The sequence below is a fragment of the Castor canadensis genome, chromosome X (assembly GCF_047511655.1).
Source record: "Castor canadensis chromosome X, mCasCan1.hap1v2, whole genome shotgun sequence".
In the NCBI taxonomy this organism is placed as follows: Eukaryota; Metazoa; Chordata; class Mammalia; order Rodentia; family Castoridae; genus Castor; species Castor canadensis.
The window spans coordinates 144,108,463-144,133,412 of record NC_133405.1 but is presented as its reverse complement, the minus strand read 5'-3'; the positions used below and the strand labels follow the sequence as shown (position 1 = coordinate 144,133,412).

The window sequence follows — 24,950 nt, the reverse complement described above, 5'->3', positions numbered from 1 at the left end:
ACCTCACTCGCTTACAGGCAGAACCTGTTCTGCGCTTTTCTCCAATTCTCTTGAAGAGTAGACATAAGCAATAATAAGAAAGACATAGCATTTTTGCTAGCTGAGATAAGGATAAGTATATAGAGAGATTCCTAGCATTGCTTCCATGCACAAGTGTTTTACAGCCCAAATTGATTCATCTCTACCTGACCTATTCACTACTTCCTGATCATCTTCCCATATTCACTTCTGTCGTTTTAAGGTTACTATATTAGCTCCTCTGCCGTGGGGATATCAAACAACTTGAAGTTTTGGGTTTCCTACCTATCCCCATACCTCCCGTATGTGCTCTCTCATTGTCATGTGACCCTAGTCCACCAACATTGCTGTATTTGTCCTAGATCTAAAGTCCACATATGAGGGAGAACATACGATTTTTGGTGTTCTGAGCCTGGCTAACCTCACTCAGGATGACGTTCTCCAGTTCTATCCATTTACTTGAGAATGATAAGATTTCATTCTTCTTCATGGCTGAGTAAAACTCCATTGTGTATAAATACCACATTTTCTTTTTTTTTTTTTTTTTCATTTTTCTTTTATTATTCATATGTGCATACAAGGCTTGGTTCATTTCTCCCCCCTGCCCCCACCCCCTCCCTTACCACCCACTAAATACCACATTTTCTTAATCCATTTGTCAGTAGTAGGACATCTTGGCTGTTTCCATAACTTGGCTATTCTGAATAGTGTTGCGATAAACATGGGTGTGCAGGTGCCTTTGGAGTAACTTGTGTTGAATTCCTTTGGGAATATCCCCAGGAGTGGGATTGCTAGATCATATGGCAGGTCTATGTTTTAGATTTTTAAGAATCCTCCAAATTTTTTTCCAGAGTAGTTACACTAGCTTGTATCCCACCAGCAATGAATGAGAGTTTCTTTTTCTCCACATCCTTGCCAACAACTGTTGGTGGTGTTTTTGATGATGGCTATTCTAACAGGGGTGAAATGACATCTTAGTGTGGTTTTGATTTGCATTTCCTTTATGGCCAGAGATGGTGAACATTTTTTCATGTGTTTTTTTAGCTATTTGAATTTCTTCTTTTGAGAAATTCTGTTCAGTTTAGTTGCCTATTTCTTTATTGGTTCATTGCTTTTGGGAATGTTTAGTTTTTTGAACTCCCTGTATATTCTGGTTATCAGTCCTTTGTCTGATGTGTAGCTGGCAAATATTGTCTCCCACTCTGTGAGTGGTCTCTTCAGTTTAGAGACCATTTCTTTTGTTGTGCAGAAGCTTTTAATTTTATGAAGTCCCATTTGTTCATCCTTTCTCTTAGTTGCTGAGCTGCTGGGGTTCTATTGAGGAAGTCCTTGCCTATACCTATTGCTTCCAGAATATTCCCTTCTCTCTCCTGTACTAACTTCAGAGTTTCGGGTCTGATATTAAGGTCCTTGATCCATCTTTAGTTGATACTAGTACAGGGTGATAAACGTGTCTAGTTTCAGCTTTTTGCAGGCAGATAACCACTTTTCCCAGCAACATTTGTTGAAAAGGCTGTCTTTTCACCATTGTATGTTTTTGGCACCTTTGTGAAAAAATAAGGTGGGCACACCTGTGTGGATTCATATCTGGGTCCTCTATTCTGTTCCACTGGTCTTCATGTCTGTTTTTGTGCCAGTGCCATGCTATTTTTATTGCTATTGCTTTGTAATATAGTTTGAAATCAGGTATTGTGATACCTTCAGCATTGCTCTTTTTGCTGAGTATTGCCTTGACTATTTGCAGGGTCTTGTGTTACCAAATAAACTTTAGGGTAGATTTTTCAATCTCTGTGATGAGTGTCACTGGGATTTTGATGGGAATTGTATTGATCATGTAGATTGCTTTTGGTAGTATAGCCATTTTTACTATGTTGATTCTACCAATCCATGAGCATGGGATATCTCTTCACTTTCTGTGTAGTCTTCCTTGATCTCTTTCTTCAAAGGTTTGTAGTTTTTATGGAGGTCATTCACATCCTTTGTTAAGCTTACTCCTAGGTATTTGATAGATTTTTTTTTTTGAGGTTTTTGTAAATGGATTTGTTTCCATATATTCTTTCTCAGTTTGTTTGTTTTTGGTGTGTAGAAAAGCTAATGATTTTTGTAAGTTGATTTTGTATCCTGCCACGTTGCTGTAGCTGTTTGCTGTAGGAGTTTTTGGGTAGAGTTTTTTGGGTCTTTAAGATCTAGAATCATGTCATCTGCAGATAGGTTTGTTTTGACAGTTTCTGTACCTGTTTGTATTCCTTTTATTTCTTCTTCTTGCCTAATTGCTCTGGCTAGGAATTCCAGTACTATGTTGAATAGGAGTGGAGATAGTGGGCATCCTTGTCTAGTTCCTGATTTTAGAGGGAATGGTTTCAGTTTTTCTCCATTAAGAATAATGCTGGCTGTAGGTTTGTCATATATAGCTTTTATAATGTTGAGGTACTTTCCTTCTATTCTTAGTTTTCTTAGAGCTTTTATCATGAAATGGTGTTGGATCTTATCAAACGCTTTTTCTGCATCTATTGAGATGATCAAGTAGTTTTTGTCTTTGCTTCTATTGATGTGCTGTTTAACACTTATAAATTTGCGTATATTGAACCACCCCTGAATTCCTGGGATGAAGCCAACTTGGTCACGGTGAATGATCTTTCTTTTATGTTGTTGGATTCGGTTTCCCATTATTTTATTGAGGATTTTCTCATCGATGTTCGTTAAGGAGATTGGCCTATAGCTCTCCTTTTTGAAGGTGTCTTTGCCTGGTTTTGGGATGATTGTAATACTGGCTTCATAAAATGAGTTAGGCAGTGTGCCTTCCTTTTCTATTTCATGGAAAAGTTTAAGGAGACTTGGTATTAGTTCTTGTTTAATGGTCTGATAGAATTCAGCAGAGAATCCTTTAGGTCCTGGACTTTTCTTTTTTGGGAGACTCTTTATTGCTGCTTCAATTTCATTTTGTGTTATAGATCAGGTGATTAATACCCTCTTGGTTCAGTTTTGGATGGTCATAAGTATGTAGAAATTTGTCCATTTCTTCAAGATTTTCAAATTTATTAGAATACAGTTTGTCAAAGTAGTCTCTGATGATTTCCTGGATTTTGTGGTATTTGTTGTTATCTGCTGTTTTGCATTTCTGATTTTACTGATTTGGGTTTTTTTTTCCTCCTCATTTTAGTCAGGTTTGCCAGGGGTCTGTCAATATTGTTTATATATTCAAAGAACTAGCTTTTTGTTTCTGTGATTCTTTGTATTTTTTGTTGTTGTTGTTGTTGTGGTTATTGTTGTTTCTATTTCAACAATAAAAATAAGAAATATTTTCTGTCCTGTTTGTTTTGGGACTTGTTTATTCTTGTTTTTCTAGGCGTTTGAGATGTAGCATTAGGTCATTGATTTGAGATCTTCCTGTCCTTTTAATATATGCACTCATGGCTATAAACTTTCCTCTCAGGACTGCCTTTGCTGTGTCCCATAGGTTCTGGTAGGTCATGTTTTCATTTTCATTAACTTCCAGGAACCTTTTAATTTCCTCTTTTATTTCATCAATGACCCACTGATCATTGAGCAATGTGTTGTTCAGCTTCCAATTGTTTGCATATTTTCTGCTGTTATTTTTGTTGTTGGGTTCTAGTTTAATGCGTTGTGATCAGATAGAATGCACAGAATTATTTTTATTTTCTTATATTTACTGAGGCTTGCTTTGTGCCCAAAGATATGATCAATTTTGGATCATATCCAAGAAGGTTCCATGGGCTGCTGAGAAGAATGTATATTGTGTGGAAGTTGGATGAAATATTCTGTAGACATCAGCAGGTCTGTTTGATCTACTGTGTGAGACATCAGAAGGTCTGTTTGATCTACTGTGTGATTTAGTTCTAGAGTTTCTTTATTGATTTTTTGTTTGGATGACCTATCTGTTGGTGATAGGGGATATTAATGTTTCACACTATCACTCTGTTGGAGTCTGTATATGATTTTAGGTCCTTTAGAGTATGGTCGATGAAATTGGGTGCACTGATGTAGATTGAAGTGGGCAGAGAAAACATATGACTCTTGGACACCCAAACCCTAGGCAGGAAAGAAGCTGGTAATATTATTCAGCTGCCAATGTCTGATGAATAAAAGTAAAGGAGATTCAGAGGGTGAAGTCACAGGGAACAAAGAACTATTCTAAGGTCTTGAAACATAATGGAATTTTTGTCAAGCTGGATTTTAATATTTCTTTAAAGTAGTAACCAATTTTACCTTCTATTTAACTGTGACAGAATGTCCTCAACTATCCTAAAACTTGCTTCTTGAGGCTATGTATCAATAGATAAAAAGAAACTGTGTCCCAGAAGTTGTACTTAATACCCACAAAATCATAAGCACATGATTTAAGATGCTATTTGAGACTTCTGCACTGCTGAATTTCAGATGAGATTTCTGGACTTGGAACATTGGGAAAGGGAGACTATAGTCTACTTTTGAGAGGGCCACAAATGTTTGAGGACCAGAATGAAGACATAATGATTCCCCCAAAATGACCATACTCCAAATCATTAAAATACAGCAAAACAAATTCTGCAAATGTAATTAAGAGTATGAACTTAAGCATAAGGTTGGGAAATTATGCTGAATTACTTAAGTGGGGATAATCATGAGTTCTTAGGAGTATTTTTCTGACGTGAGTAAGATCTGTTTTGGCAGTACTGATGAGTCAAGTCAGTGCCTACATAGTGCTTGTGGGCATGTACTCAATCATTTGACTCATTACCTTAATAAAAAAAGATCTGATGGAAAGGAAGGTGAGGAGGATTCAGAGCATGAGGGAAACTGCACAACTCACTGTTACAAAGGATGAGAAACAAAGTGGGCAACAAAACAAGCAACAAAATCCTACTTTATGGGGGAGAACTGGAAATGAAGAATGGTAGAGCGGCTGAATTCAAGTATGATATATTTGGTATATTGTAAGAACCTTTGTAAATGGCACAATATATCTGCACCGAGGACAACAATAAAAAAATGCTTAAAAAAAATCCTGGCTGATAAACTGAAGGGAAACAAGAACTTAAATCTCATAACCATAAAGAATTAAATTTAGGGAAAAGTATGAATATTGTTAGAAGTGTTTTCTTTCCTTTTCCCTGAAGATTTATAGGAAGTTAACACAGAAATCTTCATTTTGACCCTGTGAAACTCCACAGAGAATCTACCTGAGCCGTAGTATTTGTCCTTCTGATTTATAGAATTCTGAGATAAATTTACCTTTTAGGTCACTGGATTGTAGAAATACACAACTGGGGCAAAATTTTAAAAAGTGAAACAAAAGAAAACTAATAAAATTACAAAATATTTTTCAGAGTGAGAACAGGACATTAATGTATGACTGGGAAAATAAGAAACAAGTTAACAGTAAGAGTTTAAAAGCTGACAGTGTAACAGGAGTGAGTTGGCTATGAGATTTTTGGCAAGGAATCTAAGTATGAATAAATACCAGATCTGATAATTCATCCTTTGGATAAACAACTCCAACTCTGGTAGGTCAGAAGTAGAACAACCAAAGAAACAGTTATACCTATTCCATCAAAAAACGTATTTGGTTCTTGTGGTTGTAATTCAAATTCATCTTCTTCCATGGCCTTTAATGTTCATTAATCACAGCTCCTAAACCAGGAAATAAAGTATACCAAACATTCATTTTTTAATATCACATTTTAAAGTGTGTTTACTAACATTTCAGAAATGCCAAATTATTTATCAAAAACCTGTCAATGAGAAATAAGGAACTGACTCTAGTAATATATGGGCAAGTACCACCAAAAATGGTCAGCTAAATGAAAGAAGGTAACCATGCTTTGGTTTTATTTGTTTTATTTTTCTGAGAGTAAATGCTTTAGGTTTTCTTTTCTTTTCCTTTTTTTTGGTGGGATTGGGGTCTGGTCTGAACTCTGGACTTCACAATTACAACAGCTGAGCCACACCTCTACTCCATTTTGTCCTGGTGATTTTAGACATGCGGTCTCAGGAAGTATTTGCCAGGACTGGCCTCAAACCTTGATCTTTCTGATCTCAGCCTTCCCAAGTACTTAAGAGTTACAGACATGAATCACTGGAACCCAATAAACAGAGGGTCTTCCCTTTCTTCCTTCTTTCTTTCCTCTCTCAATCCCTGTTTTCTTCCTTTCTCCATCCCTACTTCCTTCCTCTCTATCCCTTTTTTTTTTTTTAAATTTTCACTATGCTAGGGCTTAAACATTTCATACACCAAGGTTATTGCCACTTCTTATCAATAGCCCCATAATTATTTAGAACCAACTAAAACCTGTTTTCAAGATTATTAAGGGAATTTCTGCAAAACTTCATTACATCTATGTATTTAAAACAGTCCACAATCTTGATATCTCTTAATTACAAGATGGTAAAAAAACCAAAATTCCTTAAAAAAATCACTAAGAAGACACTGTTTAAAAATTTTTATATTATCACTGACCTCTCTTAACTGATCTTCCGATTACAAACAATATCTATGTACAAGTGAATGTGTGTGTGTATTTTTTTCATTCACTGTTTGGGTCATAACTGAACTGATAACAGCAATAAACTAGTAAATAAACATTTATATTTGACAATAAAACAGTAATAAAAATCTTATTTTTATTAACACATCTGGAACCATCAGAGTCACTTTCTTTCCTAGTGTCTAAAACTACAACGAACAGGTTATTCTCCAAACACGATTTAGAAAATTTAGTCAGTTTACCAACAAAAATATTAAAAGCTGGGAAATGCTGGCTTACAACTGTAATCCTACCTACTTGGGAAGCTGAGATCAGAAGGATCATAGTTCCAGGCCAGCCCAGGCAAACAGTTCAAAAGACCTCATTTCCATAACAGCCAGAGTAAATGGACTAGAGGCAAGGCTCAATCAATAGAGCACCAAAATATAAGTAAGAAGTTTGGATTTAAAATCCTGTAGGGTTTGCACATAATATTCTAGAAATACTCTCTTTCTCCTCTGAATTCCCAACTACTTTTATCCTTCTTGCCTTATTTTATTTTTAAACATATGTTCTGATAAAGTCCTTAAGGAAACATGTAAGTGATAAACTCAACTGTAACTTAAAAATAATAAAGGATTTTCAGCATGTCAATACTGTGGCAAATTCTGTTCATTTGCAAGAAACAGTACGTTTTTAAAAAATAAAAGAAATACTGTTTTATGACATTCAAACTGTATCACATAACAAGGGCATTAATATTTTGCCAGCCACAAAAAAAGGGAAGGATATACGCTCTAGTAAGTTCTCACTCTTCCCTCAATTCAAAACTACCTGTGGTATGTAAATACATTCCCTCTTTAAAAATGTAGTTCTAAAAGGATAAACTCAAATTAATCTCAGCATATTAAAAAATACATATTTATATCAACTGATGTGATTGAGTTGTTATTCCAATTTCTCTGCAAAATACAATCTCATTTGAATAAAAATTTAGCCAGAGATACTATTATCTGTAATAATAGCATTAAGGAGATTGGAGAGTTTCAAGTCAGCTTGGCCTGCACAGCAAATTTAAAGCCAAGGCCCAATCTAGATACATAGTAAGACTGTATCTCAAAAACAAAACAGTAGAGAAAGAGAGAAGCAGGGGTCGGGTGGCAATATGTAAAGGAAAGAAAAAAAATTCAATGTGTGGAATAACTTTCCTGTTTTAGGTATTCATCCTCAGGCTTATCAGTTCCTTCAACTCTGAAACTCTTTCCACTTCTTGGAAGTGATATTCTAGTTCTGTTTCCCTGATTCTGATGGCTACTATAACTTTGCCCTCTTTTTTCTACTTTCTTGTTTATTCTCATGTTTTTAACTACCAGGTTTATGACAATGATCCTAAAATCACATTCAGGGAAAGTCCTAACATTTTTAACAGACTGCTGAGTTTTTACCTAACTGAAACCTAGCTTTCTCCCACCAGAGTAAATTGGTTTTTTCTTTCTTTCCTGTCATTGGGTTGCCAAATCTTGCTGATTCCTTCCTCATAATTTCTCTTTTACTTTCTTCATCACCACCCATTTTCAGCTTCATTATTTCACTATCTCTAACTTCTAAAATTTACTTTCTTTCCTCCATTTTCACAGGTATCGAGTGAGAGCTGGTGCTAGGTAGCAGAAAGGCAGCCCTAGAATCTGTAGGTAGATTAGTTCTCCCAAATGATGCACAGAAAACACATGAAGTTCTCTAAATTCCAGGGGCTCTACAATATTATCCCACAACCATCACTTACTGTTATTATTCAATTTTGCATTGTAAGTTGAGTAATGACTCAAATAAGTCTTAAGTGCTTCCTTCTCACTCTATTTTGACTCTCAACATTCTCACATTTTCTGGAAGGTGAGGTCTCTAAAAAAATGAAGCTTGGGTATTTGCCATTAATAATGCCTGTTTTTCATTAGTATGGCTGACAACTGCACAAGTATTACCTGCAGGAAGATGCTGCTGGTGTCAGCGTCTTAAGATGTGGCAAAAGCAGCTTGTTCATGTATCTAAAAGTACGTCATTACAGATAACTAAATTAGAACTTTATTCTAAATTGTGCAATAAAAAGGACAAAGCTAAAGCAAATAAAAAACCACTAACAGCTACAAGTTTTAGGATTCTATTCAGTAAAGATAGCAACTTAAAACAAGGGTCAGCTATGTCATATCATGTCCATTTCTTAATGTATATTCCAAAGTGAGTCTGCCCACCTCTCCTTTTTGTTCTTCTTTACTAATATGATCAATTAGTGAGCTGAATAGTACATGTGACTGCTTATTTTCCTATTTCATCATCATAAAAATTGATCTAGGATCTAGGGTAGTAGCAGAGTACATAATTTGCTCTGGGCCTGAATTTGTCACCAGCATAGGGGTGGGACTTACAACAGGCAAAAAAAAGTGAAGGTTCTATACTCCAGAACAATTTATATTACTGTTTATCTATATATGTACATATATTTTTAAACTAACCTTTCTTGAGCTAACACTGCCCCAATCAGAAAGAAACCATGCATTTAAGTGAAACAGGCTCCAAAAACGTACCAATAATTGTAATAAAAGTGAAAGAACATGCTCTGATGATTTAAATGAAACTGCTACACCTCTGCAGCAGAAATCAAGTAGAGAGATCAGCTAAATCTGAAGAGAAATAAATAGAATAATCCAAAGAGTCTGAAATCTAAAAAACAACGTGGTTCACACTAGTTAACAATTGCTCTGGAAATCTTTTTTTTTCCCCCCTCGGTGTTTTAATTTTGCACTTAAAATCAGTTTAAAACTCACTCCTCCAGTTCTAAGTTCCATGACACAGACAATAAAAATTAAGAGGATGAGATACCTGTCAAGAATTCACTTTTGCAAATTCCAGCTGCAGTTTTAAGAAAAGAAAAATCTAGGATTCTATTTCAGACTCAAGTATAGTTGGTCATTTCTGTAATCTGGTCTTAAGTCAATGCAGGATTGAGTATAGCGACATCAAAACTTATTTATACAAGTTCAAAATGTGAGATAGAAAATTGGTTCATTTTTCTCAACATCTTTTTATGCACTGCTGAACTAAGCCTACCACATAGCTTTTGTTTTTCTTGTTCATGTATCTGTAAGAAATGTGAAAGAAGTCAAATAAATAACAGTATTTTGCATATGTAAAAATTTCATAGATACCACTAAGATGTTCTCTACAAAAGGGACCTGGAAATTGATGCATCTTTACCAGTAATGAGAGAGTGCCTCTTTTCTCCAAATCTTGGTTAACCCTGGAAATTAGCAATTTCTCCAAATCTTGGTTAACCCTGGAAATTAGCAATGCATCAATTTTACTAAAAAAAAAAAAAAAAAAAAAAAAAACTTATTCTGAACTAATTTTCCAAAATTGACCTTTATGCATTTTGCAAATCTCTGAGTTTATTTTTTTATTTTTTTTAATTGTTTTATTATTCATATGTACATACAATGCTTGGGTTATTTCTCCCCCCTGCCCCCACCCCCTCCCTTACCACCCACTCCACCCCCTCCCTCTCTCCCCCACCCCCTCAATACCCAGCAGAACCTATTTTGCCCTTATCTCTAATTTTGTTGTAGAGAGAGTATAAGCAATAATAGGAAGGAACAACAAGTGTTTTTGCTGGTTGAGATAAGGATACAGGAAGTTGACTCACATTAATTTCCTGTGCATGTGTGTTACCTTCTAGGTTAATTCTTTTTGATCTAACCTTTTCTCTAGTTCCTGGTCCCCTTTTCCTATTGGCCTCAGTTGCTTTTAAGGTATTTGCTTTAGTTTCTCTGCGTTAAGGGCAACAAATGCTAGATAATTTTTTAGGTGTCTTACCTATCCTCACCCCTCCTTTGTGTGCTCTCGCTTTTATCATGTGCTCAAAGTCCAGTCCCATTGTTGTGTTTGCCCTTAATCTAATGTCCGCATATGAGGGAGAACATACGATTTTTGGTCTTTTGGGCCAGGCTAACCTCACTCAGAATGGTAAATCTCTGAGTTTTATGTTAATTTTTTCTTCAGTTTTTTGAGGGGGCACTAATAGGGTTTGAACTTGGTAGGCACTGCTCTGCCACTTGAGTTACTTCTCCAGCCTTTTCTTTTGTTGTTTTTCAAATAGGGTCTTGTTTTTGCCCAGGACAGCCTCAAACCATGATTCTCTATCTAAGCACCATAGCGGCTGGGTTTCAGACATGTTACTGAAATGGGGACTTGCTAACTTTTAGTCAGGGGCTGGCCTTGAACCTCGATTAGATCATCATCTCCAGACCTCATGTATTACAAGTAACTGATATTACAGACCTAAACCACCTTTCAGTGTTTTGAGATGACTTAAAACTTAACAATCTTCCTGCTTCAGTGGTAGAATTACAGGTATATCTTCCTGCTTCAGTGGTAGAATTACAGGTATTTATCATCATATGTAGATACCTTACTGATTTTAAAGAATTATTGTTATATGTTATTGACCTCTTGTCAACCATATACACATTTAAATTTCTTTTTAATGAGCTCCCACAGGATGTGTATGGAACATCTTAACAATATTAATTTCCTCACACAACAGTCACTCTTTTATTTAGGTTCTCTTAAATTTCTATAAGCATAGTAAACATGCATTAGATTTCGAAGTATGGTGTTTATTAATTTCTTTAACAAAATCAGAATTAGTCCAATGTTAGGTCTTTTACCTTGTATCCATGTCTATTTTCAGCTATTCTTTCATCAAAAAAATTGGTATCGATAATTTGATAGTTGTTAATAAGCCCTGTGGATAAATTATCATTTAATTTTCCTCTTAATTAACTGTAGATATAATGCAATCTCATTTCAATTTTTAAAAAAGTGAAACTTAACAGGCTCAAGGATACACAGCCAGTAGTGCATAGACAGAAAAACCTTTGTTTTTTTTTATTTAGTTTGGCAAAACAATCAAGTCTTTACTCTGTCCCAAAAACTGTGTATCATCATGTGGGGATTTAATGAAGTATATTTCTTAAATACTTTTCAATTATATTACTTTTTAATCTATATCTTTTACTCTAATTTTAATTATAGCATAATACCTTAATAGCTTTTTTTACCTTATCTGTATGTCTAAACCTCAAATAGTCTAAACAAAGGTTGTAAAAGAAAGCAAAAATTCTATCAGTAAACATATTTAGCACACCAGTACTTTCTAAAGTAACATGTACTCACCAGGGAATTAAAAGCTCATCCTGTTTGAAAATACTGAACATTCCTCCCTCAAACTGTAACTGGTTCCTTACAACACATTGTTTATGCTAGTCTAACTGATAAAAAAGATAAAGAAAATACAATGTAATTACATTATAAGGTGATACATAAATGTGATGAGGTGGTTTACACCAGAAGGATGGAGGTTTGAGACCTCCTTAGGCAAAAAGTTTGCAAGATCCCATTTCATCCCAAAATACTCTGGGTGTAGTGGTGCACACTAGCCAGGAAGCACAAGCAGGAGGACTGTGATCCCAACCAGCTTGAACATAAAGATCCTATTTTTAAAATAACAAAACTAAACAGGTCTGGAGGCATGGCTCAAAGTGTCCCCACTTTCCAAGTCCAGGCTTGAATTCAACTCCCCGTGTTGCCTAAAACAGTGAGGTGGGTAAGACTTAAAAAAGAAATGCATGACCACAGCCATAACCACTGACTTACACACAGATTTCTCTGGCCCACCAATTACAACTAGAGAAAGATTCATAACAATAATAAAAGGAGAGCTTTTTTCCCAAAACAGAAGTAGGTGAACATCAAGATCAGAAAAACCTCAGTTAGGCCTGTAAAGCAGGCCTGTAATCTCAGGTACTTTGGAGGCAGAAACACCAAGAGTTAGAAGCCAACCCTGGCAAAGTTAAGACGTTATCGCAAAACAATACAAAGAAGAAGAATATCAAGTGGTGTAACACATGCCTAGCAAGCTTGAATCCCTGGGTTCAATTCCAGTACCACAAAAAACCAAAAGAAACACGACAAAAGATCTTAGAAAATTGTCAAATTTCTTGAATAAATAACTGCACAATGTAGCTCAAATATGTGAAATTACTTACTGTTCTGTGCTATCATAATTCTTGTCAGAAAAACTATGCCAAATATAACTTCTCACTTGCATTTTTTTATTGGGTGGGGGGGTGGAGTTTCAGAGAAGTAGTATACTGTTACGATTATAGCTAAATTTCATTTTTAAAAGACGAACACATTTGTAGGGTGTAGTGCACCTACATATATGGGAAGACTGTAGTTCCATGCCAGCCAGTGTGAAAAGAATGCACTGCAACAAGTAAGTTGAGCATGGTGTGCCCACTGTTAAGTCCAGCTATTTACAAGACACAGGCAGGAGAATCTGAGACAGATCCTGGGCTGAAGAAAGAAAACCTTCTATGAAAAATAACTAAAGCAAAAAAGGGCCAGGGGCATAGCTCAAGTGGTAGAGGATCTGCCTAGCAAGAACAAGCCCAGGTACCCCAGAACCAACACACCAAAATAAAAAATAATAAAAAAAAAGAGAAACACACACATGCACGTAATTTCCTAATTTTCATCTTCAAAAATCTCATAATTCTATTTCATTTACAGAAATAAAATCTCAAGATATTTTTTGCTGGTGCTTATCACAGATTGTGTTCATACACTGAATACATAGAGAAAGGAGGCAAAGTAAACCCACCCCATACACACTTCAGCCAAACCCACCCCATACACACTTCAGCCAAGGGCCTGAGCCTGGGCTATATTGTGAATGGGGACCCAAGGGTGGGGGAAAAAAGGTATTTTGTCACTATGTCACTACATACTGTAATATTTTAAACTGGCTTCCATTATCTAGATGACTTTCACATAGAAATCCTCAGAAAACAATTAAGTAACAAGTCAGTGTTTTAACATTGTTCTTCATTTTTCCAGTAAGTAATTTAATAAAACTTGAGTCATTTTTTTACTTCATCTATCTTTCTACTCATCTAATTTTATAATAATAGCACAGTGAAATTTATATCTTTGTTTTCTGACCATCTAACTTTATCTTTAAATAGATGCTTTAAAAGAAATAACAAATGTTTACTGATATGTGCCCACTGTTGGCACACCCAACATTTAATGAACGTTGCTACACTTCAAACCACAAACAGGCCACAAAACACCGATGGGAACCGGTAATAACCCACTATCATCAATAGATAGGTTCTTCAGACAAAAAGTCAACAAAGAAATTTCACAATTAAAATGACACCATAGAAGGAATGGGGTTATCCACAGAATATTTCATACAGTAGCAGCACACTAAACATTTCTCTCAGTAGCCACTGGAGTGTTCTCCAAGACAGGTATTCAGGGGGACAAACCAAGTCTTAACAATATAAGAAAAATAAAATTACTTTCTGTATCCTGTCAGACGATAATGAAACAAAATTAAGAGTCAACAGAAGAAACTGCAGAAAATAACCAAACACATTAAGACTTAACAACACGTTGTTGAATGATCAGTGGTCCCATTGAAGAAATAAGGTTAGAATCAAAAAGTTCCTGGAATCTAACAGAAATGAAAAAATAACCTACCAGAACCTCTGTGATACAGCAGAGGCAGAGCTAAGGCAAAAGTTTATAGCTGTGAATGCCTACATTAAAACACAGAAAGACCTCAAATAAATGACCTTCTGATGCAATTTAAGTTCCCAGAAAAGCAAGAACAGGCTAAACCCAAAGTTAGCTGAAGTAAAGGAATAATAAAAATAAGGGCCAACATCAGGAAAAGAGAGCCTCCCCCAACTATACAAAGACTCAACAAAAAAAAAGTTGGTTCTTCAAAAAGATAAATAAGACTTACAGACTCTTAGCCAATCTGACAAGGAGGAGGGAAAAGAGGATCTTTAGGGACTACTTTGAAAACATATACTTAAAACTGAAAAGTCTAGAAGAAACTGGTAAATTTGTAGATGCACATGACAAACCAAAATTGAACTAAGAATATATAAATCACATAGGCAGAACTGTAGAAAAGAATGAAATTGAAGCACCAAAAGAAAAACCCAGGACAATGCATTCACTGCTAATTTCCACAAAATCTTTAAAGAAGTAACATCAAAGTTCATCAAACTTTTCTATGAAATAAGGGGAATGAATATTACCATACTCATTCTATGAAGCTAGTATTATATTCACACCAAAATCGGACAAGGGTGCAACAAAAAAAAAAAGGAGGATTACAGGTCAATCTCGTTAGTAAACGTAGGTGGAAAATTTCTCAGTAAGATACTAGCAAACTGAATTCAACAACGCACCAAAAAGATCATACTCAATGATCAAGTCAGTTCCCCACAGGGATACAATACTTGTTCAACATATCCAAATCAATGTAAGTAGCAAGGACAAAAACCACACAATAATCTCAAAAGCTGCAGAAAAAAACCTGACAAAATTTAACATCATTTTACGATAAAAGCTCCAAAGAAAATAGGAATAAAAGGAATATACCTCAACATAATAAAGGCCAACCTATAGTCAATATTATACTAAACAGAGAAAAACTGAAACCTATTTCTTTCAAAGTGAGGAATGAGTCAAGTGTGTCCACTCTTCCCATTCTTATTCAACCTAGTTTTGGAATTCCTAGACAGAGTAGTAAGACAGGAAGAAATAAAAGAAATTCAAATAGAAAAGGAAGAAATCAAATTATCCCTATTCACAGATGACATAATCTTATACTTAAAAAAAAAAGAAATCCAACAAAAAACTCTTAGGCATCATAAATATTTTCAGTAAAACAGAAGGACACAATTAGATCTAAAAAAACAAAAAAACAAAAAAACTAGCTTTTCTGTATACCAACAATGAACAAACTGCAAAAGAATTATGGAAAACAATCCCATTTACAATAGCATTTGGCAGGGGGAGAGGGGGGCGAGAGGGCAAGACTTAGGAATAAATTTAACAAAGGATATGAAAGACTTCTATAATGAAAACTATAAATCACTAAAGAAAAACTGACGAACATATTAAAAAATGGAAAGATCATCCATGATCATGAATCAGTATAATGGAAATGGCTATACCACCAAAAGCAATCTACATGTTTAATGCAATCCTCATCAAAAACTGATCGAAAAATCTATCTTAAAGTTCATAAAGGAGCACAAAAAACATCGAATAGCCAAGGCAACAATGAGCAACAAGAGTAATGCTGGAGGTATTGTATCTGACTTCAGGCTATATTACAGAGCCATAGCAATAAAACAGCATGGTACTGGAACAAAAATAAGACAAGACCAATGAATGGAACACAGGACCCACAGACACACAGCTACAGCCATCTGATTTTTGACTGAGGGCTCCAAAACATATGATGGAGAAAAAGATAGTCTTTTTCAACAAATAGTGCTGGGAAAACTCTTTATCTGCACATAGAACAATGAAACTTGCCAAGTGAAGGTGGCTCACGCCTATAATCCTATCTATTCAGGAGGCAGAGATCAGGTAGATTGGGGTTTGAAGTCAGCTCTGAGCAAACAGTTCTCTGGATCCCATCTTGAAACTACCCAACATGAAAAAGAGCTGGTAGAGTGGTTCAAGTGGTAGAACATCTGCCTAGCAAGTATCAAGCCCTAAGTTCAAGCTCCAGGGCTCCCAAAGAAAATAAACAATAAACCCCACTGAAATTAGGTTTTTGTCCTTCACCCTGTACTAATATCAATTCAAACTGATTCAAATTTTAGTGTAAGGCAGGAATCTTTGAACATACTGGAAGAAATGGGGAAAATTCTGGAACATATAGGCATACTCAATAACTTTCTAAAAAGAACTCCCATGGCTCAGCAAGTAAGAGAAAGGATTAACAAATGAAACTATCTGCACAGCAAAGAAAACAGTTGCCAGAATGAAGAGGCAGGCACAGGATGAAGAAAATTCTTTGCCAGCTACACATCTGACAAGGAACAATAGCCACAATACATAAAGAATTTAGATCAATGAACCTCTGAAAAATTAATGACCCAATTAAAAAAATGGGCAAATGAACTGAATGGAACTAATTTTTCAAGGGAAGATGTATAAATGGCCAGTAAAGATAAGAAAAAATGCTGAATGTCCCTGGGTCATCAAAATCACATTAAGATTTCATGTCACTGTAATTGTTAAGAACACAAACAATAAATGTTGGCAAGGATGTGATACCGTCAGTAGGAATGTAAATTAATAAAACCACTGTGGAAAGCAGTGTGGAGGTTCCTGAGAAAACTGACAGAACTACCATTTGATCCAGCAATACCATTCCCGGGCATATATCCAAAGAAAAGTCAGTCAGGATACAATAAAGACACACACATGCACACTCATGTTTAATGCAGCACTACTCACAACAGCCAGCCTATGGAAACACTATACTCTACAACTGTGTGTATATATATGTATGCACATTACACACACACACACACACACACACACACACACACACACACACACACAAAACAGGCTGGCAGTAAGAGTTACCTAGGAAGTGTGAGGCTCTGAGTTCAAACCTCAGTGCCACCAAAAAAAAAAGAAAAACGAAGAATGCTGGAGGTATCACAATACCAGAATTTAAACAACATAATACTATGTGAGTATAGACTCTAGAACCCCATGGTCAAGTTCAAATCTTGCTGTTAGCTTTATAACCTAGATATAATCTCTAGGGCTTCAGAATTTCATATCAAAAATAGAGTAAAACTTCTCTCAAGAAGTTGATTAAATAAATTTGTAGCAACAAAATAGAAAACAGTGCATATGTACCATGATGAAAATTAAATGTCATGGAAAGACAAAGAAATAAAACACACTAAATGCAAGGATAGGTCAGTAGTAGAGTGCTTACCTAACATGCACAAGGCTCTGGATTCAACTTTAGCACCACAAAAAGAATAAAAAGAAGGACAAGGTATAGTCACCAAAACTGTTAAATCTACATGTGTTTGACATCAAAGACGAGGAATTTGAAATTACACATATACATATGAGAATATGATGTACCCTTTGAGTTGTATTCCATTATGAGTGGGGAGAAAGATTAAGTAAGTCACAGAAAAAAACGGTAGAAAAAAATTCAGGTAAGTATTCTAAATATTATTTTAAAAAGACAGCAAACTTTAAAAAAAATTATATATAAAAAATTTAATTGTCTTATGTATATATATACAAGCTGGAGGCAAGGTTCAAATGCTAGAATACCTGCTTAGCAAATGTGAGGTCAAGTTCAAAACCCCAATACTGCCAAAAAATAAACAAAGCAAAGCAAAACAACAATAAAAGGCAAAGGGACTGGACTCACAACTCAGAGTAATTGCCTAGCATGAATACTACGTCCTGGGTTCAATCAACAACAGGGGAATAAGAAAAGAGAAGAAGTTTTTTAAGGATGCAAAAACCAAAAGCCATTCATGAAAACACTAAAGAGCTTACTTCAAGTAGTATTCAACAAAACGTTATAAAAAATAAGGCTTAAAAGAAGCCACAAACTAAAGAGGTATTTGCAATGTAATTTGTAAACAATTTTTATAAAGAATACAAAATAATATTAATAAATAAGCAAGAACCAACACAAACAATTTACTGAAAAGGACATTCATACAGCCAATAATATACTGGGAGATGCGCAGGTAGGAAAGCTCAACCTCATCAATAATCTGATTAAGAACAAAATTAAAACTTCTATTAGATAACACTTAACCCCAAAATTCTAGAAAATTTTAATATGTCAAATCTTTAGTAATGATACACAACAGAAGTGCATACACAACAGTATCAATAACCACTGGAGAAAGAACTTAGCAATTCTCAGCTTTGTCGACACTGTACCACTTCTGATTGTTTTCCAGGGTATCAATTCCACTTAAACACAGGAACATTTGTGAACACAAATGTTCACAGCAGGATTGCTTCAAATTTGCAAAACAGAAACTAAAAAGCTAACTGAACCGAAGAATGGATATGTATTTACAAAGTGTATGGATAAATTAGCTCTTTCTTAAACTTTATCTTAGGTCTACTTTACAACTGAAGATGTGTATTGTATTTATTCACTTAAAACTGAAAAATCATGACCATATAAACAGCATCTGTAATGAAAGCATTTTCTAAATTAAAAAAAATTAATATTATTACAAATCACTTTAATATGTGGTTTAAAAGAAGACAGTTGGGTATGGGTATGGTACCCCTGTAAATCCTAACACTGTAGAAACTGAGGAAGGAAAATCATGAGTTCAAGGACAGCCCAGGCAACATAGCAAAAATCTATCTCACAAAAAAAAAAAAAAAAAAAAAGGAATTTAAAAAAATCAATTAAAAAAATATATCTTCTGTCTGCTTTCAATTTTTTTGAACAGCCATTTGTCAGACAGTCTCTGGAAAACTCCACTCTGCACCAACATTCATAAAAGTATCAGTTTTTTAAAAAAGAAAAATTAGTATTTTCATGAAAATAGTTTTCTTCTCACAGACACCCTGAAAAATTGTCAAAGATTGTTATGAGTACTTGGACAACATTGTAAGAATAAACTAAATTCATATTTAACAAGTGTAAATCTTATTCAATTAAGTATAAATAATAAAGCACAAATATAAAAAAATCACACATAAATAAAATAAACAAAACATATACTTGTTAAGCCACACATACCATGTCTGAGGAAAAAAGTAAAAGGAAGTACTTAAGCAATCCTTTAATTGCTTTTGTAGGGTTTTACTTTTTTTTTAAGGTGGAACTAGTGTCTGAACTCAGGCCTTCATTCTTTCTAGGCAAGCACTCTACCTCTTGAGGCAAAATGAAACACAATGAGGCAAACTTATGAAACACAATGCTATAGTTTATTACATAAGGGTACTTGTTTTCAATACCTTCAAAACAATTTATAATTTAAATGCTTAATATACTGTTAATTATGTTAACTTCTTAATATTTTTTAAAAGCCTTCAAAATTTCTGTGTGACCAGGAAAAATCTCTCATCAAGGCAGTAGAAAGCAGTTCAAAGTCAACCCCAGGCAAAAATGCAAGATCCTACCTGAAAAATAACTAAACAAAAAAAGGTCGGTGGGGATTTGTCGAAAGTATAGAGTGTGTGCCTAGAAAACACCAGACCAAGTTCAAACTCCAGTATGAAAAAAATGAATAAAAGAAAAAATTTTTTTCTACCTCGTCCTGATTTAAATGCCACTTTAATCGAGGTTCGGTGTCATATGCCTATAATGTCACCACTTGGGAGACAAGGGGAGATGGATCATGTATAGCCTGGGCTACAGTGATACCCTATCTCAAAAAAAAAAAAAAAAAAAAACCTGCCAGACACTAGTGGTTCACGCCTATAATTCTAGCTACTTGACAAGGGTGAGACTGACAGGTCTATAAATCAAGATCCGTTCTAGCAAAAAGTCAGCACATCTAACCAATGCCTGGACAAAGTGGCATGTACTTTGAGATTCCAGGCCACCCCAAGCAGAAAAGGTCTGCAAGACCTATCTTGATGAAAAAAGCGGGCCTTATAGCACAGGCCTGTCATCACAGTGGATGATGGGTAGCATAAAATAAAAGAGGAGTGAAGTCTAGGCTAACCTGGGCAAAAAGTAGAGAACCTATCTCCAAAAAAACCAAAGAAGAAAGGGTTAGGATGTGACTCTAGTGGTAGAATAAACACCTGACAAGAAAGAAGCCTTGAGTCCAAACCCCAGTACCAAAATAATAATAACCATCACTACCACAACAGTAATTCTGGCTAGATTTGAATTGGCTGCCAACAGTCCTGTCAGTTGAAGTAAAGAGCAGTGATGAATAAAAGAGAAAGTTATTGATCTCCCTGTTTTGACTGGGTGCTTTCACAAATACATGTGGTACACATTAATATTTTTACTCAATTTCCAAAAAGTTTCTGGTTGGCTACTTAAGTTTCAGTTGGAGATGTATTAAACTCTGTAAACTTCTAATTCTACTAGAATTAACAAAGCAGAGTAAGAAACTTCTCTACAATAAGGATTTTTCATAACTGAGGGAAGAACACAAAAATATAACAAATTAAATACTAAAGATATTTACATTACTCTGTGTGACAGAAGAATGAGTCAGAAAACTGTAGAACAGAAGGAAAAAGAAAAAAAAAATTAAATAGGCAAGAAGCAGGAGCTATTTTAAAAACTCTAGAACAAAGGAAATTTTCCGTAACTATTACTAGGTATCTACTATGTATTAAGTCAGCCTTCTGAATATGGAAGAGATGTTCAGTTAATGGAAACACCAGTAACTGATGAAAAGGTGAGCATGAAAAGGACAGTAAGGATAAGAAGGAGACTGGAGAAAACACAATATAAAGAGAACATGTGTTACCTGCCTAATAATCCCAGCACTAGGGAGGCTAAAGCAGAGCGATGCAAAGTTCAAAACCAGCCTGACCCATACCAGGAGACCATATCTCCAAAAACTGAAAGAGCTTAGATAAAAAGACTGATAGAATTAAGACGAAGTTTTTGTAAAATGAGCATATATGTAAATATTTAAAAGGAAGACAAAGGATCAAGAGAAAGTCAGGGTAGAGCATAGGCAGAATAAAAGTACTTAGAAGGAAGGCAAGTACCCCATCAACTGAAAGCACAGAGAAAAAATACACAGAGGAAAATCTATGTAGAAATAAAGGAAATCCATAAAGTAGCAGATATCAAGAACTTACATCAGATGGCCATCTAGAATTATAAAAGAACAAGAAATATGCTAGGGGACTGGGACTACAATTACAAAAAAGAAGGTTTGTAATTTCTAATCTGCACAAATATAAATAATAATAAACTGGTTAATTAGTGAAAACATAAATAGAAATACAGCTAGCTTATTTCTAAAAAGTACTACAAGTTTTTAGAAGGGAGATAAGCTGTACAAAGTTTAAATTAAGAGTCTAGTACTTACCAGGGAGGTACTCTACCACTTGAATCACACCCTCAGCCTTTTAGGTTATTTTTTTTTGATAGAGTCTCACCTTTTTGCCAGGGGTTAGCCTAGGGCCTTGATATTGCTACCCATAGCATATTGTGTGGCTGTGATTATAAATGTGAACTTTTTGGTTGAGATGGGGCCAAACTTCTGCCTGGGCTGGCCTTGAACCAGGATTCTCCAAATCTCCACCTCCCAAGTAGCTCAAATAAAAACCATCTAACACTATTCCCTCTTTACTCCCACCAAAAACACTGTATTTTTTTAAAAACAGGAAAGAAAAAAAAAAAAGGTGTCTTAAAACCAATACCTCATTTACCCAAAACACTTGGTTAGTAAGGTATTCCACCCATCAGTTTTCAAGATCATCTAGACCTCTCCCTTCAGGCAAAGAACATTGTTTATATTTAGTCATTTCTATAAGAAACCCTTTAAAGCTACATTCTTACCTGTCCTTTTAAATTATGCTTGAGTCTAATTTAATCTTGCACATCCATTACGGCTGTAATTGGAATAACCTGCTGTTGTACTGTGTAACACACAATTTTATCTTCTTTATAGCTCTTCAGCTGTCAAAGATAGAGGGCAACTACTTCTACAGTCAACAAATAGAAAATGCATTAGCAAGTTATCAAGTCAACAAACAATGCATATACAACTTGCTTCTAGTCTGTTTATATTTCTTGTAATGCCTCCTTCTGAACAGAACCTGTTTGTTACCGTAAATATGCCAATCTCGTTTCCTTCAGTACTCAAGGAACATAACTGCTTTAACCTGTTACTGTCTAGGAAAAACGGAAAACTTGATTTTTATACCATATAATTGTAGGAAATAAATGCTGCATGTTTTCTGAGACCCCTATGTGTAGAGCATTAAGTTAAATATGAGCTTTAAGAGAAGAAAAGTAATAAAAAGTGTTATTCTTATCAGGTGATACTGTTGTCCGGCAAGGCTTGCCTAAGAACAATGAAAGGAACTGAAGTTTTAAGAACTGCTTTAACTAATTCTACTTCTCAATAATTAATTGATGGACTTTATGAATTTTTCCCTGTAGTTCTCAATCATGACAGTACATTTTCCTATTAAACTTCACATTTATTTATTGTGATACTTTGCAAATATGGAACAACATCCAAGAAACAGTAACATTTAAAAAATATTCTAGGACTGGAGGCCTGGCTCAAGTGGAAGGAGTACCTGCCTACTAAGAGCAAAGTCCTGAGTTCAAACTCCAATATTCTCGCCGCACCCCATACACACACAAAGCAATATTCTTGACAATATTTTAGAAACAAAAAGTAATCAGCTTACTACTTTCACTCATATTTCGCAACTATGAAACTTTTGCAATGGGAACAACACTTCTTGAAGTCAGAATTATAAACTGAGTATCAACCACATCTCAGGTTTGCTGTCACTCTACAACTCCCAGTCACAAACTTTTCTGGTCTGTACTACCAATCTGGTATGTTGAACATCAAGTTTAGCCAAATTGGAAATAGAGGCTGTTTCCACTGTACCCCACCCGTCCACACACCACCAAGTTTGAAGTCAGAAACATGAACTTGTTAGGCAGACTCTACCATTTCAGTCAAGCCCTCAATCCTGCCCCACAGTAACTTTCTTGTAATACCTTTTCCCTACTCCCACCTCTACATAAAAAAGTTTACCCACTGTATTTATTAACACCATCCTATTAAGGAATATTTTTCTGATGCTACAAATAAAAGCAGCAAACTTTAGGCAGACATGTATTACAGCACATTTTTTCTTACCACTTACCATAAAGTGTATGAACACATGGTTTTGCTTCACCAGCAACATGAGACAGCATGCAATCCAAAGCACTTTGAGGGATAAAAATTCAAAATTCAACTTCAAATACAGTAGAAAAACTTAAATAGCATCGTGGGTCCATGACGTTGCAAACATGTAATTCAGTAAGAAAATGTGCTTTTCCAGCGCCTTTTTTCTTTTAAAAAGTTTATGGTTCAAATGAGCTCTTGGAGAGGTTCTCCAACCTGAGGATGTATCTTTAAAAAGTTTTTCTTTACCAAGCACAATGTGCAGAATTCAAATGCCAATACTGTCAAAACCCCAAATTTCCTTCACTTTAGTACCATGTAATTACAGTTTCCTTCCATTAGTCAAGAATATAAGAACTTTCTTCCCATCAAATTCTACTTTTATATATCATGCATTCCTGGGATCAGTGACTGGCGAAGAATCGCACCTAAGTCATAATAAACAAGGGTTACTTCACTTAACGAAAAATAAAATCCCCAGGAGTGCCAGTGGGGCCACCTTCCCCGACCACCCTTAAATGGTAACTGACGGAGGGAAAAACCTCCAACCCGGGAACCAAGACAGCAAGACGCAACTAGTGCCCACAAAACAGAGTGAAAAGAACCCGCTGAAATACAGCGGGAAAAGGCAGTCGTTCACTAAACTATGGGAGGCAGGGCAAGGAAAGCGATGTAGCCGCGGAGGGGCGGGAACACGAATCTTCATCATGGCGGTAAGAGCGCAGCAGCCTCACGGAGCAAACACGCCCCTAGGCGCATACACGACGCCGCGCCAAAACTCTGGTGCCGGACAGTTAAGGCGACGACGCCGCAGGCTGCTCTCCCACCCCCTCTAACGGGCTGTAGTGGTATTTTTCTGTCCAAATAGCATTCAAAATCCCGGCTCCCCCTCCCGGCAAACAAGTCAGCCATCATACCGACCCCCCCACACCCCTGCGACCTCGCCACACCCCCGCACCAGGCGCCAAGTGGCCGCCATCTTGTCTCCCCTCCCCTCCCTCCCCCATATTTACATAACGAAAATCTGCCCGGCAGGCCTGCGGCCTTCACTTCACGTTGTGGACTTAGGTTCCTGGCCAGGCCTCCCCCCGTGTGGTGCCACAGGTTGGTCACGGAGCCGACCCGCGATCAGGCGGCCGCCTCCGGGACAGCAGGGCAATCCAATCCCAGCCCCCGCCCGCTTACCGAACGCGCCTCCACCGCCACTTAGAGCATCCGAGCACCTTTCCGGGCCTAACTGCGGCCTGCCCAGGGCCTGCTCGGCGTCGCGTGCCATGCAGTCCGGCCTAGCATGGGAGGTTGTCTTTACGGGCCGCTGACTAGACCGCCTTGCGCGCACTGGGACACACGGCCGTCGCGGCAACAGGAAGTCACCAGTCTAGCAGAAGGGCGATCAGCAACGGTAGCGGGTGCTTCAGGCCGGCCTTTCTCTGGAGCACTGGGCCGGACTCCGGTGGTGGGGCGGGAGGAGGGGCCGAGCTCGGAGCTGACAAAAAGCGGCCCAGCTCCGCGGCATGGGCCCGCCGTCAGCACGTCACGTCACCGCCCGGGAGAGACCCAGGAAAATGCGGAAGGGTAGATGGGCAGAGGCACCCACTGGGCAAGGTGCGGCGAAAGCACGGCCGACCTGACTCACAACGTCTTTTCCTCCTCCGCGCTGCTGTTCGTCCACCAC

General features: G+C 36.5%; 1 long non-coding RNA gene and 1 pseudogene across 1 annotated transcript; one reads left to right on the top strand and one right to left on the bottom strand.

Annotated features, from left to right (window-relative positions):
* Positions 1–492: 492 nt before the first annotated feature.
* Positions 493–24,022, bottom strand: LOC109678984 (uncharacterized). The gene is made up of 5 exons (XR_002211726.2): positions 23,253–24,022; positions 21,919–22,064; positions 11,201–11,277; positions 8,462–9,810; positions 493–5,649 (listed from the first exon to the last, which is right to left on the bottom strand). It is a non-coding gene; the product is annotated as an uncharacterized lncRNA (long non-coding RNA).
* On the top strand, positions 13,126–13,283 carry LOC141420169 (small nucleolar RNA SNORA51; annotated as a pseudogene).
* Positions 24,023–24,950: the final 928 nt, after the last annotated feature.